Genomic DNA, 5,191 nt, shown 5'->3' with positions numbered 1-5,191 from the left:
CCAGAAAATGTAGAGCCAAGGCTAGCATGCAAACTTTGACATTCCCACCATGTTTAAGAACAATAGCAATATGCATCACTGTAAACTGAGCTGAGGTCTACAGGATCTCTCTCTCTCTCTTTCACACACACACATACACATACACACACTTTCTCTCTCTCTCTCTCTCTTTAAACTGAGCACTAAGATCAGTAGGACATTTCAAAAGGATCTCAAGAAGAAATTTCTATGACCTCCTATGGTATTAATGTGGCCCACTCTAGCAGTAATGACAAGTTACCAAATTGGCCATCCATGTAAAATAAGTTTTATTTATATGTCCTCAGTGGTCTTTGTGTAGTTCTTAACTGACAAGTTTTTGAATGACACAACATCCCACACATAAACATGGATAACTGATTAAGATGAGTGAACTTCTAAAAGTTTCAGATGTGGATTCATGTAACACATTAAAGAAACTTTTGCATGCATTTAATATTATCCATCCATTAGTAGCAAAGACCTTTATTAAACTTTACAACAACTTCATTTAAATATTATTAGTCCCATTTTACACAGGAAAAAAACATAAAAATAGCATGGTTAGGTGACTTGCCAATGTCACATAGCAACCATTAAGGCTATACATAGACATCACTGAATGAAACTTTTAGAAGTTCACTCATCTTAATCAGTTATCCATGTTTATGTGTGGGATGTTGTGTCATTCAAAAACTTGTCAGTTAAGAACTACACAAAGACCACTGAGGACATGGAAATAAAACTTATTTTACATGGATGGCCAATTTGGTAACTTGTCATTACTGCTAGAGTGGGCCACATTAATACCATAGGAGGTCATAGAAATTTCTTCTTGAGATCCTTTTGAAATGTCCTACAGATCTTAGTGCTCAGTTTAAAGAGAGAGAGAGAGAGAAAGTGTGTGTGTGTGTGTGTGTGTGTGTGTGTGTGTGTGTGTGTGTGTGTGAGAGAGAGAGAGAGAGAGAGAGAGAGAGAGAAAGAGAGAGAGAGAGATCCTGTAGACCTCAGCTCAGTTTATAGTGATGCATGTTCCTATTGTTCTTAAACACGGTGGGAATGTCAAAGTTTGCATGCTAGCCTTGGCTCTACATTTTCTGGCATTTGTTGATTTACACAATAACTGTAACAAAGATTTTTAAAATTACACTATACTTTTGACCGGAGCTTAATGTCTGCTTCTGCTGTTATTTTTCATTGGTAATATAAATCCTTTTCTGGAGGTTTATCTTAAGGGTGAATCTGAGATAGGTCAGGACAGGCCCCTGAAGCTCTGGGAGTGCCTGCCCGGGGCAGTGCAGAAAACTCTGGGCTGCTCCTGCCATGTAGCAAATAGATATCTGCTGCAAAAGAGCACCGCAAATTTAAGCCACCTATGTTTTAGCCACAAATTTGGGGTATTTTTGGTGCAACATGGGGAATGCACATCTATTTCCAGCCTTACGGGTAGAACAAGGAACAGAAACAGATCATCTAACTCTCAGTATTGTGTTAAAAGCCAGTAAATCACACTACTTCCTTAGTAAAAGGAAGTGAAAACAATTAAATTATGTGGTTGAGATTCTTTCATTATGGCATCTGACAGTACATAGTTATGTAAGTCCATAGTCACCTGGTGACTAAGAATATATCTATACTGCCTGACCATCCTTAAGAAACTGGCCCCGCTCAGAAATCCCACTGTACATGAGGCACTTGCCTAAAATGTCATGCAGTCAATAGTTTCATAGTTTCTAGGGTCGGAAGGGACCTGAGCAGATCATCTAGTCCAACCCCCTACCATGACAGGAAAGAGTACTAGGGTCAAACGACCCCAGCAAGGTGTACATCTAACCTCCTCTTAAATACCCCCAGGGTAGGAGCCTGCACCACTTCTCTTGGAAGTTGGTTCCACATCCTAGCCGCCCTGACCGTGAAGTAGCACTTCCTGATGTCTAGCCTAAATCTCCCCTCTGCCAGCTTGGGACCGTTATTCCTGGTCACTCCTGGTAGTGCTCGGGGGAACAGGGACACCCCAGTGCCTGCTGGTCCCCTCTGACTGGTTTGTAATAGGCCACCAGATCCCCTCTCAGCCTTCTCTTGTGGAGGCTGAACAGGTTCAGGTCCCGTAGCCTCTCCTCATAGGGCCTGCCCTGCTGCTCCCTGATCATGCGAGTGGCCCTCCTCTGGACCCTCTCCATGTTGTCCAATTCCCTCCTGAAGTGCGGTGCCCAGAACTGGATGCAGTACTCCAGCTGCGGCCTAACCAGTGCCACATAGAGGGGGAGGATCACCTCCTTGGACCTGCCTGAGATACATCTGTGGATGCATGACAAGGTACGGTTGGCCTTCCTGACTGCATCCCCACACTGCCAGCCCATGTTCATTTTGGAGTCAATAATGACTCCAAGATCCTTTTCTGCCTCTGTACTGGCAAGAAGGGAGTTCCCCAACCTGTACATACGGTGCTGGTTCTTCCTCCCCAGGTGCAGCACCTTGCACTTGTCGGTATTGAATATCATCCGATTCTCATCCGCCCAGTGTAGAAATAGAAGTTATAATTTAGTGATGCTCCCTAACAGAATACGACAGAAGTCAGGAACTTGGAGACGGCTGTTCACTAGTTTATTAATGGAAAATAAAGAGTCTTCAGAGGCTCCCTATTAGTCCACAGTGCAGTTCATTGTTTAGTTCTTCTCATGAGGGCTTTGCTACACATTAATTTTGTTAATGTGTTGGATTGTTCACATTAAGGAATGTAAACTAGTCTTAAGCACCCTTTAAGCATCTTAAAGTTACGCCAGCCCTGGAGTGGCACATCTCTGATCCATGTTACCCAGCTTGTGTTCCTCAAATGTACGTGGCCAACCCCCAGAGATAAACTGCCCAAGTTTCAGTCCTCCAGCATCCCAGGATGCAGTATCCCCTTTACCCATCCTTCTGTGTGGACAACCCTCAGCTGTTGCTCCAAGTAAGGCCCCTGCTCTCCAGCCATCTAGTGGCAAGTCACAACTGCTATCAACAATCACACCAATCAATATTTGAGAAGCTTGAAGTGCAGCATGTTACAAAGCCTTTTCATGTATGCCTGTATTTATTGAACCCCATGACCATTACAATCCCCTTTAAGTATGTACTCAGGGATTTCAGTTTCTGATGTGCCCCTGAGTACAGCACAGGGCACACCTAGCACTGTTCTAATGACAACCATGTAACATTTTTTCAGCACCTGGTGCCTGTAGAGCAGGAGCAAGTGGTTGAGACTTGCTTCTCAGCACTGGTCAGGTCTATATATTTCAGTAGCTCCTAGCACAATGGGACCCTGACCCAAGTGGCCTCTAGATACTACTCTAATATCAAGTGTTAAATTTAAAAATTGATCTATTTTTCTTCCTTTTTAAAAAAAATTAGGCCCATTTTGAAAGTTAGTATTTAAGATCCCAATTCAAAGCCTATTGATTCTTCCACTGACATCAATGGACTTTGGAGCAGCCTTTAAAAGGGATATAAATCACTGCTTATCACTGGGGAAAATAATGATGAATTGTTCCTTCTGCCACTCACCTTTCCTCCCGCCTAATTGACTCTCCTCCCCACAATTTTTCAGTCAGCAGCAGTATTAAGAGGGAAGCTGACATTAAGGCTTTATTTGCTCCATTCAAGCGGTTCTGCTCCAGATGACTCATGCACCTTCACATTTCTTGTTGCCTCCAGCTTCTGTAACAATTCAACATTATTTAAAGATCAAGAACTTAATGATACGGTCCATGGATATACTCAAGAAAGGACAAAATACTGCAAACCTCGTGGCACAGTCTGTTCTCTGTAATGCCTCTGGTTTAGTACCAGAAACAGAGAGACCTAAAATATGTACCACAAACCCAACAAAAAGTCTTTATTGTGATAACAGGCTTTACCATTGGCACCATCTCAGTATTGTTTGTGGGGGAGGGCATGCTCATGTGTGTTTAAACAGCTGAGCAAGTTGTTAATCTTTAAAGAAATGTTTGTGATATTGTCAGTTTCTGGTTATGCAAGATCTGGGTAAAAGTAGGTATCTGAGATGCAAAACAGTTTGCTTTCTACACGGGTCTGTTTCAAATCAATTCTTAAGGCATCAGTATTGAACCAATATTCCTGAGAAATAGTGGAGGAGGAGGGAAGAGGAGGAATATTTCCCTGTTCTTTAACTCATGTATCCACATAGAGTAAGTAAAAAAAGAGTTACACTTATAGCACACATAGGTTCCATGCCATCAACTTTCCTCTACTGGAAGAGTGAGATTGCCACATTAGTTCAATGGATGGCAAGGCAGAGGCACACTTTATGCACCTCTTATTCTGTTAGTCTATAAGCTTTCATGAGGTACAACTCACTTCATCAGATGCTATGCATCAGAAAGCTTACGCATTTCCAATTCAATTAGTCTATAAGGAGCAACCCTACCTTACCTTCCACTGGGAAGCCAAACCATATGGCCAGAGAATGATGCTGATCCCAGCATAGGGCAAAGCATCAGAGGATGAAGAATGTGAGTTTACATGGAGATCATATTACTCATGTCATAGCCAGTTCTATTTCTCATTGTGAGTCACTACTAACTCTCAAAAAGGTACTTGCCGTCACCTTCACTGCATCTCCTTCTCTCTAATATACATAATTAAACTAGAGGGTCTGTTTAGTCTGAGGGCAATGGGAGACATAAGTTGATATTGCATAGATCCCCAACCAGATTGCAGAGCTATTGTTTCAAGCATCCTCTTATATCCAGAAAATAATGCTGTATTTGGTTCCAAAAAGCCAGTGGCCCTACAAGAATGACTGCATATTTGTATCTATTCTATGAGGTATTAATTCAATGGTAAGGAAATAAATGCTTGTCCAGAACTACAATCTAAAGAAAACTACAGAAAATTTCCAGCTCTCTCATCTGATCACTGTATACAAAGCAAGCTGTTTGCTGGCCACTCATGCTCTCTAACTCTCTTTAAAACAATAGCACACAGATCACGTAGGTCACCTGGAATTACCAGTCCCCTCCCTACAAATCAATCTTACCTGCCCTGTTCCTTCCCAGTGACACAGGGGAGGGAGCATCAACACCTTAAATAATCTTATTATGCGAGTTATCTGTTGAAATCCCCATACATACATCAGCTGTGTGCTGACTCCCTCCTCCTCCCCCCCCCCCTT

The 5,191-nt window shown here is 42.3% G+C and overlaps 1 long non-coding RNA gene across 1 annotated transcript in view; it reads right to left on the bottom strand.

Annotated features, from left to right (window-relative positions):
- Positions 1 to 3,706, bottom strand: part of LOC109299727 — a 30,015-nt gene extending 26,309 nt beyond the window's left edge. The window contains exon 1 of the long non-coding RNA XR_002097967.1: positions 3,562 to 3,706. This is a non-coding gene — a long non-coding RNA (uncharacterized LOC109299727). The remainder of the gene's footprint in view (positions 1 to 3,561) is intronic.
- Between the last annotated feature and the right edge of the window lie 1,485 nt (positions 3,707 to 5,191).

The sequence above is a fragment of the Gavialis gangeticus genome, unplaced genomic scaffold, assembly GCF_001723915.1.
Source record: "Gavialis gangeticus isolate Ggan-Ray unplaced genomic scaffold, GavGan_comp1, whole genome shotgun sequence".
Lineage (NCBI taxonomy): Eukaryota > Metazoa > Chordata > Crocodylia > Gavialidae > Gavialis > Gavialis gangeticus.
This window is presented reverse-complemented; position numbering and strand designations above follow the sequence as displayed.